Consider the following 15,575-nt stretch of genomic DNA (forward strand, 5'->3'; position numbering starts at 1 on the left):
AAGCTGTGACCCCTTGTCCTGGACTTCTCTAACATCGGGAACAATCTTCCTGCATCTAGCCTGTCCAACCCCTTAAGAATTTTGTAACTTTCTATAAGATCCCCTCTCAATCTTCTAAATTCTAGAGAGTATAAACCAAGTCTATCCAGTCTTTCTTCATAAGACAGTCCTGACATCCCAGGAATCAGTCTGGTGAACCGTTTCTGCACTCCCTCTATGGCAATAATGTCCTTCCTCAGATTTGGAGACCAAAACTGTACGCAATACTCCAGGTGTGGTCTCACCAAGACCCTGTACAACTGCAGTAGAACCTCCCTGCTCCTATACTCAAATCCTTTTGCTATGAAAGCTAACATACCATTTGCTTTCCTTACTGCCTGCTGCACCTGCATGCCTACCTTCAATGACTGGTGTGCCATGACACCCAGGTCTCGCTGCATCTCCCCCTTTCCCAATCGGCCACCATTTAGATAATAGTCTGCTTTCCCGTTTTTGCCACCAAAATGGATAACCTCACATGTATCCACATTATACTGCATCTGCCAAACATTTGCCCACTCACCCAGCCTATCCAAGTCACCTTGCAGTCTCCTAGCATCCTCCTCACAGCTAACACTGCCCCCCAGCTTAGTGTCATCCGCAAACTTGGAGATATTACCTTCAATTCCCTCATCCAGATCATTAATATATATTGTAAATAGCTGGGGTCCCAGCACTGAGCCTTGGGGTACCCCACTAGTCACTGCCATCTTGTTATCTTGGCATGGACATTGTTCGGCATGGACCTTGTGAACCAAAGGGCTTGCTCTTGTGCTGTAACTTTTATTTGTTCTATGTTCTATGTTCTAAATTAATAACCTCAGTTTACATACTCAAATCGTCCCAATGTAGTTAAACGTCAATGCAGAATCATTGCAATTGTTGCCATAAAGGGAAATGCAGCAGCCAATTTATATACAGCAAGGTCCCACAAACAGCAAAATGCTAAACAAGAATCCTGATGGGGCTATGGTGGTGGCTGGAGATTTTAATAAGTCAAATCTCAAAAAGGTCATGCCTAACTTCTGCCAACACATCACAAGAACCACTTCAGGAAAGGCTGCAAGTCAGTTTCTCTCCCTCCTTTTGGAAAGTCTGACCATGCTGCCATTTTCCTGCTGCCGGAGTATAAACAACGGATAGTACGGGAAGTGGCAGTGACGAGGGACGTAAAGCGGTGGCCTTATCATTCAGAGGCCATGCTGCAAGATGCACTGAGCGATGTCGACTGGAATATGTTCCAAGCAAGTTCCAGAGACGTCAGTGAGTTCTCGGAAGCTGTCACGAACTTCATTGCAATAATTGCCGATAACATCGTCCCCAGGGTAAGGATTAGCATCTTTCCTAATCAAAAACCCTGGGTGGACAGGTCCATTCGCGTTGCCTTGAATGCTCGCACCGCTGCCTACAACTGCAGCCGGACATCTGGCAATATGGACGTCTACAAGGCAGAGACCTACAGACTGCGAAGGGCGGTGAAGGAAGTAAAAATGAGGTACAGGGACAGGATGGAGTCACAGATGGAGCAGCGGGACACCAGACGCCTTTGGCAGGGGATACGGATTATAACTAACTACCGGAGCAGCCCCCCCCCTCAACCGGAAGTGTCGGCACCCTAGCTGATGACCTGAACTCCTTCGACGTATGATTCGAGACGGGCAATATCACCTGTAGCTCGCTGGCTAACGACAACACCGCCAGCGTGCTGGCTAGCAAGGCTGGAGGGAAGTCCACCGCTGGGGATGTGCACACATTCTTGGTGTCCAAGCACGACGTGAGGAGGGCTCCGATGCATGTGAACATGAGGAAAGCTGTAGGCCCAGGTGGTATATCTGGGCGAGTACTTATGTCTTGTGCAACTCAGCTAGCTCCAGTGTTCAGCCAAGTCCGTGGTCCATGCCTGCTTCAAAAGATCCACTATTGTTCCAGTGCCAAACAATGCCTCCCCAGCTTGCTTGAATGACTACCGACCGGTGGCCCTCACCTCGGAGGTCATGAAATGCTTCGAGAGGCTGATCAAGAACCACATCTGCGCCTTCCTCCCTCGCAACATGGACACGTTGCAGTTCGCAAACCGGCCGAACAGATCCATGGACGATGCGGTCTTGCACACCGCTCTCTCTCACCTTGACAGCCAGAAGGGGGGCTACGTGAGGATGCTGTTCATTGACTTCAGCTCAGCTTTCAATACCATAGTCCCCACCAGACTGGCTGGGAAGCTGCTAAAACTGGGGCTCAACACCTCCCTGTGTGCCTGTGTGCCTGTGTCCTGGACTTTCTCACCGCCAGGCCCCAGGTAGTCAAGATGGGGAGACATACCTCCAACCCCCTCACCCTGAACACAGGATCGCCCCCCAAGGTTGCGTCCTCAGCCCCCTATTGTACTCCCTGTACACACATGACTGTGTGGCTCCAACTCCATCATCAAGTTTGCTGATGACACTGAGGTGGTGGGCCTGATCTCTGATAACGATGAGAAGGCCTACCGGGAGGAGGTGTCTGATCTGGCACTCTGGTGTCAGGATAACAGCCTCCTCTTGAATGTCACAAAAACTAAGGAGCTGATTGTGGACTTTAGAAGGGCACAACAAGAATGTACACGCCACTGGAGTTAAATGGGACTACTGTGGATAGGGTGAGCTGCTTTAAATACCCGGGAATCCACATCACAGAGGATCTGACATGGACTACACACACTGCCACACTTGTGAGGAAGGCAAAGCAGCACCTTTACCACCTCAGGCAGCTGAGGAAATTCACAGTCTCTCTGAGGATCCTTCAGTGCTTCTACTCTGGGACTGTAGAAAATATCTTGGCCGGCAACATCACAAACTGGTTTGGGAGCTGCTCTGCCCAGGACAGGAAGGCTCTGCAGAGAGTAGTGCATTCAGCCGAACGCACTATGGGAACTACACTCACCCCCACTGCAGGACCTATACCCCAGGAGGTGCAGATCTAGAGCCAACAACATTATGGGGGACCCCTTCCACCCCAGCTGCTACGGCCAGGCAAATACCTCCGTTGCCATGCTGTGCAAACAGAGAGGATGAGACGGAGTTTCTTCCCACAGGCCATCAGGACTGTAAACTCTTATCTCACCAGGGACTCATTTACTGTTTTGTTGTGTCCTTTGTAAAAAATCATTTTCTAACATGTAAATACTGATTCTGTTCTATTCTGTTCTGGTTTTTTTGCACAATCCGCAGGCATTGACACTTTCATTTCAATGCACATCTTGTATGTGCATGTGACAAATAAAGTTGACTTGACTAATCAATCAAGAAATTATTAAATAGAAACATAGAAACATAGAAATTAGGTGCAGGAGTAGGCCATTCGGCCCTTCGAGCCTGCACCGCCATTCAATATGATCATGGCTGATCATCCAACTCAGTATCTCGTACCTGCCTTCTCTCCATACCCCCTGATCCCCTTAGCCACAAGGGCCACATCTAACTCCCTCTTAAATATAGCCAATGAACTGGCCTCAACTACCCTCTGTGGCAGAGAGTTCCAGAGATTCACCACTCTCTGCGTGAAAAAAGTTCTTCTCATCTCGGTTTTAAAGGATTTCCCCTTTATCCTTAAGCTGTGACCCCTTGTCCTGGATTCCCTAACATCGGGAACAATCTTCCTGCATCTAGCCTGTCCAACCCCTTAAGAATTTTGTAAGTTTCTATAAGATCCCCTCTCAATCTTCTAAATTCTAGAGAGTATAAACCAAGTCTATCCAGTCTTTCTTCATAAGACAGTCCTGACATCCCAGGAATCAGTCTGGTGAACCGTCTCTGCACTCCCTCTATGGCAATAATGTCCTTCCTCAGATTTGGAGACCATGCTCTGTTTGGACAGTTTGATTGAGGCAAACACCTCCGCAGTCATCAAAGCCAAGTGGTGGTTTCAGGTAAAACACGTTGGATGGGAAACTGGTGGCAGGACCCAACACAATGGCTCTTGTTGATGGAGATATGTTGAGGCTGGGGTTTGGGGGAAGGGTGTGATGAATATGTTCCCTCAGGGTTCCGTCGATAGCACAACTGTTTCTCATTTGATCAGTGTACAGAACTCAAAGTTTTAATGCAAAATGCTATAAAAGAAAGCAAATGGAATTAGAAGAGGGAACTCAGAAATTATTTTATGATTGATGGCAGAATTAATTTTACGCATACCTGGGTTAGAATAAATGTTAATGTTAACATCAATGGCAACAAACAGAGCATTCTATGTGTACACTTATATAACAACTGCTATGATCTTAATTTACTCATGGAACATATGAAGAAATGCTTCAAAGAGATCCCTAAAATGAACACGAAGATGTATTGATCACAAGAAAATTTGTTTTATTTTATTTTATTTTATTTAACCTTTATTTAACCAGGAGAAGTCTCATTGAGATTAAAAATCTATTTTACAAGAGAGTCCTGGCCAAGACAGGCAGCAGCACAGTTCCACAGTTACAGACAATAATTTAAAAACAACAGAGAACATATAAATAGAGTCACAGTCAGAACATCATCAAACAAAGCATTGAATGGAGAAATGAATGGAGAAATGAATTCAAGACAGGTGCATTTATAGCTCGGGTGGCACAGTGGTGCAGTGGTACAGCTGCTGCCTCACAGTGCCAGAGACCTTGGTTCGATCCTGACGACGGGCGCTGTCTTTAAAGAGTTTGTACATTCGCCCTGTGACCTCGTGGGCTTTCTCCGGGTGCTCCAGTTTCATCCCACACTTCAACGACGTACAGGGTTAGAAGTTAATTAGCTTCTGTAAATTGTGAAATGGCCCTACAGTGTAGGATAGTGCTAGTGTAATTACTCATCAGCGCAGATTCGGTGGGCTCCGAGGTCTGTTTCCATGCTGTATCTCTAAACTAAACTAAACTAAATTAATAAGTGGGATTGAGTGTCTGACAAGTAAAGGCCATTTGTGGTCAACATATCCAGAATTTCGCAATATGTTTAATTCTAAGCAAGTCATGAGGGAAATACAGGCAGAGATATCTATCTATCTACTAGAGTTGAACCTTCTTTTTTTTTACCCTTCTATGAATTCCTTGTAGATTTTGACCATCCCCAAGTCTATAGTATTCATAAAATAATCATAAATTAAAGGTTATATCTGAGATCTGTATCATTAGCCTTCAGAAATAATAATAATACTTTGATGCTGTGAAGTTCAAAACAATCTGGAGCATCTTAGCTCTGCAAAGAGGTACTTCACTAAAACTCAGTCCTATCTTTTAAAGATCTATGTGTTTGCACATGGCATTTCTAGTCACTATGCTCTTAACAAAACGATGCAAGCAGGAGAGTTTTGGCATTTTATTTTCCCACCTGCAATGTTACTGTGGTGAATATCCACAATTGAAACACAATCTGGGTTCTCTGTTCAACATTCAATAGAATTTCCAAGGAACTCTTGATTCTGTTAGCAGCCTGATGAGATGAATTACTATGCATTCAACAAATGGAAGCTAACAGCAGAGTTTTGATATTTACATTTTCCAACCTGAAATGGAAATTTATTGTGAGTGTGTGATTGCAGATCAAATCCTGCCTCAGAAATGATCTGCACCACTTCAATCTGCCTATCACCACGGCAAATCAACAGCAGGCGGCATTTCACTGGCTCCCCACTGCGCTCTGGACTGTCTGGACTAAACTCACAGGACTAAACCCGTCCCACTGCGCGCAACCTAATTGGCACGTTTAGAAGAGTTTGTCCTCGACTTATAGAAACATAGAAACATAGAAACATAGAAAATAGGTGCAGGAGTAGGCCATTCGGCCCTTCGAGCCTGCACCGCCATTCAATATGATCATGGCTGATCATCCAACTCAGTATCCTGTACCTGCCTTCTCTCCATACCCCCTGATCTCTATAGCCACAAGGGCCACATCTAACTCCCTCTTAAATATAGCCAATAAACTGGCCTCAACTACCTTCTGCGGGAGAGAATTCCAGAGATTCACCACTCTCTGTGTAAAAAATGTTTTCCTCATCTCGGTCCTAAAAGATTTCCCCCTTATCCTTAAACTGTGACCCCTTGTTCTGGACTTCCCCAACATCGGGAACAATCTTCCTGCATTTAGCCTGTCCAACCCCTTAAGAATTTTGTACGTTTCTATAAGATCCCCCCTCAATCTTCTAAATTCTAGCGAGTACAAACTGAGTCTATCCAGTCTTTCTTCATATGAAAGTCCTGACATCACCAGGAATCAGTCTGGTGAACCTTCTCTGTACTCCCTCTATGGCAAGAATGTCTTTCCTCAGATTAGGAGACCACAACTGTACACAATACTCCAAGTGTGGTCTCACCAAGACCCTGTACAACTGCAGTAGAACCTCCCTGCTCCTATACTCAAATTCTTTTGCTATGAATGCTAACATACCATTCGCCTTCTTCACTGCCTGCTGCACCTGCATGCCTACTTTTAATGACTGGTGTACCATGACACCCAGGTCTCGTTGCATCTCCCCTTTTCCTAATCGGCCACCATTCAGATAATAATCTACTTTCCTGTTTTTGCCACCAAAGTGGATAACCTCACATTTATACTCGCAATATGGTCGACACGAGGTCCTAGGAGGTCTTCGTAACTCTCCTTCATGCTCGAGAGTAGTCCCCACGTACTCGAGGCCTCAGCTAGGTCGCGGCGTATTTTTCAACATGTTTGAAGAATTCCAGCGAGTAAAAAAAGGTCGCCATGGAAAAAATCTATATTTTTTTACTCGTAGTTTTAGTCGAGGTCGGTCGCAGTAGGCCAGCATGTTATTCGTAGGTAATCAAAGGTAGTCGTAGATAGTCTTCAACATAGTCGAGGGGAGGTCGAAGGAGATCGAAGGAGGTCTTCACTCTCCACTATTCAGTGCCAAAAGAAAAACATTTATATGCTGGCTGAAGCACATTCCACTTTATTGGCTTTTAGATCTGTCAAAGAGTTTGTCTTTTTTTTGTGAATATCTCACTTAACTCATTAATTTACATATATAAATTACCATTAACTTACCTCTCTCCCTCTTGGCAATTCTTTGCCATTGAAATGAATAAATTTGTTAAATGTTGTGCCAAGCATAATGAACCACCTGTATACTGTAACTGCTGGGAAACTGCAGGAGGTTGGATCTCTATCAATAGGCTCCATGAGGATTAGGACTGGTAGTGGAGATGAACATCTCAAGAAGTTCAGGGCTGTGGATTTGTCAGGAAAATCAGTTCAACCGTTTGAAGGGCTTAAACAATCCTCAATTATCTGTGAAGAACCCCCATTTCTAACCTGAAAGTCAACGATGAACCAGCTGAAGAAGCGTGAATATGGCACATTGACCTTGTCATGAACTAGGGCTGAGATGATCGTTCTCATCAGTTTTCTTTGCAGCAGTTTGGCTCCAGCATCATCTTGCATCAGATTACTAAGAGAGTATATTACTAAGAGAGAGATATTGTAGTCATCTTGCATAAGGTTACTACAATATATACACCATTGGTCGTTCAATGCTAGGCACACCTTGATACAATTTAAAATGAATTGAATTGAATTTGAATTGAATTGAATTTTCCTTTATTGTCATTCAGACCTTACGGTCTGAACGAAATTTCGTGCCTGCAGTCATACATACAATAATACAATAATAACAACAATAAACACAAATTAACATCCACCACAGTGAGTCCTCCAAACACCTCCTCACTGTGGTGGAGGCAAAAATCTTAGGGTTGCAGTCTCTTCCTCTTCTCTCCCTCTGCGCTGAGGCAATTCTCCACCGGGCGATGGTATAAACAGTCCCGCAGCTCACCAAACCCCGCGAACGGGCCGGTTCAAACACTGCGGCCCGGGGTGGTCGAAGCCGCCGTACCTCCAGTCCAGCACACGCAGCCGCCGGCCCGCGGCTGAACCCTGGACTCTGGACACCGCCGCCAGAACGTCGTCCCAGCCACCGGAGCACCGTCCCAGCCCCCGGACCGGACCGGACTCACGTGAGTACCATTCCACCCTCGGGCTGGGCCACTCCGACGGGAGTGCCGTTCCTCCCTCGGGCTGGGCCACTCCAGCCCCTCACCATGCGCTCTCACGGGAGCACCGTTCCATCCTGGGCTGGGCCGGGAGCGAGCCCAGGACGAGTCCTGTCAGCTGCCCCCAGAGTCCCGAGGTCGCCGGCTCCGCTAGGCCTCAGCGTAGACGGAGGCAGAGAAGGGGGATACGACAAAAAGGTCGTATTCCCCCCGAAGGGAGTGACAGCAGCCCCCGTTTCACCCCCCACCCCCCTCCCCACATAAACACAGCCTAAAAACCAAAAACATAACTAGACAAAACGAAAAAAAAACAACACAAAAAAGTAAAAGACAAACGGACTGCAGGCGAGCCGCAGCCGTTCCCAGCGCCGCCACTTCCGAAATAAAATACTATATAGATTACATTATTCTAAGACAAAATTAAACAGGATCTTTCCAAGTATTTCCCTTCTTTCTGATAAATGTCAATTTCAAGAAACCCACACTTTTGTAACTTGTATAAAAATTCAACATTTTTGGACGGACATTTTTTAAATAATTTCTGAAGTTATCAATAACCAACTGGGCCCAGATCCAAAATTAATAATCTTAGGATTATCAGAACATAGCACGAACTTTACGATAAGTCAGAGACACTTTCTTGATTACAGTCTAATAACAACGAAAAAATTAATACTAAAATTTTGGAAAAAAACACAATTAAAATGTGGATTACAGCAATGACTGAGACCTTGCATTTGGAAAAAATAAGATTTGCCTTAATTGACAAACCAGGATTATTTTTTCGAATATGGTCTCCATTGATTGAATCCTTAAAAAAGTGAATTGGTTCAACACAGAATCAGGGTTGCAATGAGTTTGAGATTGGATGAATAATGATACTTAATATCTCCTGGATCTATCTCCACAATCTTGTCATTTGTTATCTCTTTTTTTGTCTTTTTCTCTCTATTAGTTTATAGTTTCTCTTAGATTTTTCTCTTTATCTTCATTCTTAAAAAAAAATTAAACTGAAGCTATGTAAGAAATCTGTAATTAAATTGTCGCTTTGTATATATGCTTCTAATAAAAATATTTACAAAAAAAAACAAAAAAGACTAAGAGAGTATCAGAGAGTATATCATTGGGATGGTGATTGACTGGAATGGACTTGTCCTGTTCTTGTGCATGTGATATCACACTTCCACTTCTCACTGACAATTTGACCCTTTTGTTCAATATCTATCATCTCAATTGTGCCCAGTTTAGAAACATAGAAACATAGAAATTAGGTGAAGGAGTAGGCCATTCGGCCCTTCGAGCCTGCACCGCCACTCAATATGATCATGGCCGATCATCCAACTCAGTATCCCGTACCTGCCTTCTCTCCATACCCTCTGATCCCCTTAGCCACAAGGGCCACATCTAACTCCCTCTTAAATATAGCCAATGAACTGGCCTCGACTACCCTCTGTGGCAGAGAGTTCCAGAGATTCACCACTCTCTGTGTGAAAAAAGTTCTTCTCATCTCAGTTTTAAAGGATTTCCCCCTTATCCTTAAGCTGTGACCCCTTGTCCTGGACTTCCCCAACATCGGGAACAATCTTCCTGCATCTAGCCTGTCCAACCCCTTAAGAATTTTGTAAGTTTCTATAAGATCCCCTCTCAGTCTCCTAAATTCTAGAGAGTATAAACCAAGTCTATCCAGTCTTTCCTCATAAGACAGTCCTGACATCCCAGGAATCAGTCTGGTAATCAGTCAGTTTGCCAGATTTTAATATTTATTCTCAAAATGAATGGGATTTGCAGGAAAGTTACCTGTAAAGTGTATAGTCACATCAGACAGATAACAGAACCAAGGGTTCCATGGAAATTCAGTTGAGAGAGCACAGATTGTGTTTGAATTGTGAAAATTCAGCTTAGCGCCCTGATAGATAAAGGTATTCGCAGGAAACTGCAGATCTGGAATCCTGAGCAAAAACACAAAGTGATGGAGGAACTCAGCAGGACAGGCAGCATCTGTGGAGGGAATGGAATGACGATGTTTCAGGTTGGAATCCCGCTTCAGACTGGCCCAATATGGGTGGAGATCTATAAGAGTAGCTGTGGATATTTTTGGAAAACCAAATTGCACAATGGTTCCTTTTATAATGTATTTAACTCATTCTGAAATGTATTCTGAACTGCTGCATTTGAAAAAGCCTGTGGGAAGGTTTATTCCAGCTGAAAGTGATCCCAGATGAAAAGCATTATCCAGAAACTGGGTTATAGAATATAGGTCCATTAAGAGGACAGTATTTTGCAATCAAATACTTTGAATAGTGCACCCCATCTGGATCCATTTATAATCTGGAACCTGGCAATGAAGCCACTCGACGAGCAATGGGAAGACACAGTGTCGCCGTTCCTGTGGAGTAAAGAGGTTGCAATGCTGCAAGTTGAACATTCTCCCTACACATCTGCAGTCAATTGAGAAGATTTGGCAGATAAACATGTTTATGAGTAAATCATTTAAATGTATAATTGATTAAATAAGGTAGAGCTCTTTTTTTTTAAAAAAACAATAGGAACCATTTTGAGTATGTTTATCAGTAGAGTTATCAGTTAGTCCTAACTAACTGCTGTTAATTTGGAGCCGTCAAGGAGAGGATTTGGGCAAGTAACACATCAAAATCCCAGGTCCTTCTTAAAGGAGGGCAATTCTAGGAAGATTCCTGTAAATCACCAGTGTGATTTTTGAGGTATTGCCACCACGAACTTCCCACATATGTTTATTTCAAACCTTCCAACATATGAGAAGATTTGAGTGATTGATACAGCTTCAGATCATTGTAGAAGTTAAGCTGAAGTCACGACTGTTGCTGATTGCTAATGAGTTGTGGTGAGATGTGCTATCATTGCAACTGGTGTGGTCCCACAGCAAGGGCAACCTAACTAAAGCAACGATGTGCATGGTGAACAAAACGCACATATACAAGAAGTCAAACATATAAAAACATGGATGAGGAGCAGGAAGAAACCCCTCAGACCCTTGAGCTTATTCTGTTACTTAATAACATTATGGTCGATCATAATTGCCATCTCAAATCCACAGATATGCCTAAACAGTAATCTTTTCCCCTCTTCCTTATGAATCATTTAATCACCACTAACCAGCTTATAAAGGTGAAAGCCACCACCTTCATTATGCTTTGAGAAAGAGAGTAAGTCTCTGATCCACAGAGTGAAATTAAAAGTCACCTTTCACTGTCTTAAATGGCAACCCTTTCTTTTCAAATGCTAACCCTTTTCTAGATCCTCCTGTGAGTGGAGACATCCACTGCATATCCACCCTGTTAGGATACCCCAGGATCTGGTATGTTTCCATCAAGATATGTCCAACTCTTCTAAGCTCTAGCAGGTCCAAGCCTGACCTATCCCTCCTTTCCCCTTAAGATGAACATCCATTTCATTCAAGTAAACTTTTTTTGAACTGCATGCATCTCCAGAAACAGGGAACGATACGGTAAGTAATTCACCTGACGTAGCATCACCAATGAACTGTGTAACCTCACACACACACACACAAGCGCATCACATCAATTCATTTGCATCCAATTCCCTTTTACAATAAAAAGTGATGTTCAGTTAGTTTGGTAATATGCAGCTTGTCACCTACCAAGATGGATTATTTTACTTTCTACACGTCAGGCATTTGTCAAATTGTTTCTCATTTACTAAACAAAATCTTACCCCTGTGCATCTGCTGAGATTCCCTTCACAATTTGCCATTCCTATATTTGTGTCATGATTAAATTTAGCAACAGTATCTTCAGTTCCTTGATGAAAACTTTAAACAAAAAGGCACCAACAAAGTTTCAAGAATCTTTATATTATAAAATTGAGAGGCATAGATAGAGTTGACAGTCAGAACCTTTGTCCAGGGTGGATATGCTCAACACTAGAGGGCATAGCAGTAAGGTGAGAGGGGGAAGGTTTAATGAGATGCACGGGGTATGTTTTTTACATAAGGGCTTGAAACTCATTGCTGGGGTTGGTGGTGGGGATCTAGTGGTGTTTAAGAGGCTTTTAGGTAGGAAGTGCAGGGAATGTAGGGATATGGATCATTTGCAGGCAGATGAGATCAATCCAGCTAGGCATCATGTTCAGAACAAACATTGGGGGCTGAAGGGCCTGTTCCTGTGCTGTACTGTTCTATGTTCTATGGAAAGATGAGGACCCCACACTGTTCCCAATGTTACACCATTTGTTTCTTCTTGCCAACATGAATAAGATGCCTGCTCTCTATTTCCTGTCATGCAGCCAGTTAGCCAAATCAATGTGTTACCTTCTACCACACAAGCTTTCATTTCCCACAATATGTATTGTTTGCCAAATACAGCACCAAACCAAACATCAGTGACATTAGAGTTTAGTTTTGCAGGGGAAACATTCGGAAACTTCGGAGTAGGCCATTCGCCCTTCAAGCCGCACCGCCATTCAATATGATCATGGCTGATCATCCAACTCAGTATCCCGTACCTGCCTTCTCTCCATACCCCCTGATCCCTTTAGCCACAAGGGCCACATCTAACTCCCTCTTAAATATAGCCAATGAACTGTGGCCTCAACTACCTTCTGTGGCAGAGAATTCCAGAGATTCACCACTCTCTGTGTGAAAAACATTTTTTCTCATCTCGGTCCTAAAAGATTTCCCCCTTATCCTTAAACTGTGACCCTTTGTTCTGGACTTCCCCAACATCGGGAACAATCGTCCTGCATCTAGCCTGTCCCCAACCCCTTAAGAATTTTGTAAGTTTCTATAAGGACACCCCCCCTCAATCTTCTAAATTCTAGCGAGTACAAGCCAAGTCTATCCAATCTTTCTTCATATGAAAGTCCTGACGTCCCAGGAATCAGTCTGGTGAACCTTCTCTGTACTCCCTCTATGGCAAGAATGTCTTTCCTCAGATTAGGAGACCAAAACTGTACGCAATACTCCAGGTGTGGTCTCACTAAGACCCTGTACAACTGCAGTAGAACCTCGGCCCGAAACGTTGCCTATTTCCTTCGCTCCATAGATGCTGCTGCACCCGCTGAGTTTCTCCAGCTTTCTTGTGTAACCTGCAGTAGAACCTCCCTGCTCCTGCGGGGCTGAGTGCAGATCAAGTAACCTGCTGGAATTCCAAACTTTCCTGCATCTATAGGAATATATTTATTAAACATGCCCTGGATTTTCCTTGGTGGAGCTTGCTGGCTGCAATTACCACTGAACCGCTTTGATACAGTGGATTTGCCTTGTCTGTGTGGAGATCAATAACCTTGCTGGTCAAGACCATCTGATAGCTGAGTGCCTTGGCCCTTCTTGAAACCTGACCTTACACATTGTAACAAAGACACATGGAAACCCAGAATATCCTCCTCCCACAACATTCCTCCAAAGAAACTTAACAGATAGCAAATAAAAACCATCTCCAGCTTTCCATCTGCCAAGCCTGAGATTTTCAATGGTTCTTCCTGACCCTGACACTCCGAAAATATTTTTTGAAATGAAATAAAAAATAACAAAGGTGGCTTTTAATTAAAGATTCACCAGAAATTAGCTAAAAGCAATTTGAAATCATAAAAAGATGAGTGCAAAAACAATTAATTTTTTATTGCTTCACTTATCCTTACATTTTTTCCCCTCAAAGCTATAAACATTTCCATTATAACGAATGGTTGGACATATCTGGCACCAGGCATAAGTGGTTCAGGATGTGAATTTTCCTGTATAAATGTTGGGAATGTCAGCTCGATCCTGCTACTTTGTTGGGTTCCATTGAAGGAACTGCTGGACAAGTTTGGGCAGCAGGTTGAGGTCTCCTGAGCCACCAATTTGCCAACACCAATTTGCAAGGATGAAATGGTAACAGTTGCAAGTGGAGCTATTGATAGCATCCGGCAAAACCTGGGTCATTCTCGGCAGCACTTCTGACCAAATGTTGATGACCAAGGGCACTGGAACCACATGTGGCACAAGTTCAGTTTAATTATAATAATAATAATAATAATCTTATTTATATAGCACATTTTCAGTCAACTTGCATTGACCCCAAAGTGCTTCACATAATTACATTACATTACATTACACACAGGCAAAGGTGAAGTGTCTTGCCCCAAGGACACAACGACAGTATGCACTCCAAGTGGGATTCGCATACTGTCGTTGTGTCCTTGTGTAATTTCTTAAAGGGACTTTGCAAGTGGGAAAGTTGATGGATTCTGGCCCGGTCTGCAAAATCATCAAAATTGAAAATTTGGAATCTACATGAGTCTAAAACACCTTGTAATGCCTATCAAGCAACTTCATCAACAGTTTATCTTCATCTCAACTTGGCCTTACACGATCAGATCATTTCTGTTTATCCAAACCATCCCCTCTCCACCCTCTCTGCAACTTACAACAGCTGGTGGAGACCCTCTACCAGAGACCTGGGTTTGATCCTGACCTTGGATGCTGAACGACCATCAGTCATCTGTTCACACTAGTTCTGTGTTATCCCACTTTCTGATCCACTACTTACCTGTCACCCGTACTAATCAAGAATCTATCTATCTCTGCCTTAAAAATATTCTATTGACTTGGCCTCCACAGCCTTGTGTGGCAATGAATTACACAGATTCACTAAATAAATTAGAAGCATAGAAACATAGAAATTAGGTGCAGGAGTAGGCCATTCGGCCCTTCGAGCCTGCACCGCCATTCAATGTGATCATGGCTGATCATCCAACTCAGTATCCCGTACCTGCCTCCTCTCCATACCCCCTGATCCCTTTAGCCACAAGGGCCACTTCTAACTCCCTCTTAAATATATAGCCAATGAACTGGCCTTGACTACCCTCTGTGGCAGAGAGTTCCAGACATTCACCACTCTCTGTGTGAAAAAAGTTCTTCTCATTCCTCCTCATTTCCTCCTCCAAATTCCTCCAAATTCCTCCTAATTTCCTTGCTAAAGGAATGTCCTTTAATTCTGAGGCTACGACCTCTGCTCCAAGACTCTGCCACTTGCGGAAACATCCTCTCCACATCTACTCTATCCAGGCCTTTCATTATTCGGTAAGTTTCAATGAAGTCCCCCCCTGATCCTTCTAAACCCATCAAGTAGAGACCCAGTGCCGTCAAATGTTGACCCATTCATTCCTGGGATCATTCCAGTAAACCTCCTCTGGACTATCTTCAGAGCCAGCACATCCTTTCTCAGATATGGTGCCCAAAATTGCTCACAATATTCCAAACCCAGTCTGACCAGTGCCTTATAGAGCCTCAGCATTAAGGGGCTGTCCCACTGCGGTGACCTCATTGGCAAGTTTAGAAGAGTTTAGGAGAGTTTGAAAAAGTGCCATGTTGAAGGTCTCCTTCGACTATGTAGAAGACCTCCTTCAACCTCCTTCAACCATGTTGAAGACTAGCTTCGATTACCTTCGACTACATTCGATTACCTACGAATAGCATGCCGACCTACTACGACCTACCTCGAATAAACCTAAGAGTAAAAAAAATATTGATTTCTTTCCA

This window comes from Leucoraja erinacea, chromosome 1 (genome assembly GCF_028641065.1).
Source record: "Leucoraja erinacea ecotype New England chromosome 1, Leri_hhj_1, whole genome shotgun sequence".
NCBI classification, from domain to species: Eukaryota; Metazoa; Chordata; class Chondrichthyes; order Rajiformes; family Rajidae; genus Leucoraja; species Leucoraja erinaceus.